Source organism: Siphateles boraxobius, unplaced genomic scaffold (assembly GCF_051911475.1).
Source record: "Siphateles boraxobius isolate OS27281-9 unplaced genomic scaffold, OSU_SipBor_1 130, whole genome shotgun sequence".
NCBI lineage: Eukaryota > Metazoa > Chordata > Actinopteri > Cypriniformes > Leuciscidae > Siphateles > Siphateles boraxobius.
The window spans coordinates 932,119-932,500 of record NW_027508734.1 but is presented as its reverse complement, the minus strand read 5'-3'; the positions used below and the strand labels follow the sequence as shown (position 1 = coordinate 932,500).

Below are 382 nucleotides of genomic sequence, written 5' to 3'. Positions count from 1 at the left end.
TAACGTCGTGTATGAAAACGAGTGAAAAAACATGAACTATATCTCCTCGCAGACTTTATTATGTCTTCTTTCAGACACAGACACATCTTGTGGGAATTTCCACTGACGTAAATAATCCACTTCCGGCAAGTCATCAGCTTTAACGGGTATAAACACGTTATCAACCAAACCTGACTAAAGCTGTGTTTGTAAGAATTGATTTTCCTGCTAAGACAAAACTGAGATGAAACTCATCCTGCAATAAAGCAATAAAATGCACCCTGGACAGAAGATCTCAGAGAAAGAGCACAGGACATTGTCCTGTCCAAACGTGTCTCCTTCTTATCTCTGCATCCCCCTCTCCTTCATCTCTTCCTTTCCCCTGATCCAAGCCACTAAAAGT

General features: G+C 41.1%; 1 protein-coding gene across 1 annotated transcript in view; it reads right to left on the bottom strand.

The window, feature by feature from the left end:
- The window catches only part of khnyn (KH and NYN domain containing), a 21,989-nt gene extending 21,923 nt beyond the window's left edge, over positions 1 to 66 (bottom strand). The window contains exon 1 of the mRNA XM_077227372.1: positions 1 to 66. This exon is cut by the window's left edge and continues 360 nt beyond it. The gene's annotated coding sequence lies outside the window, so the exon portion shown is untranslated.
- Between the last annotated feature and the right edge of the window lie 316 nt (positions 67 to 382).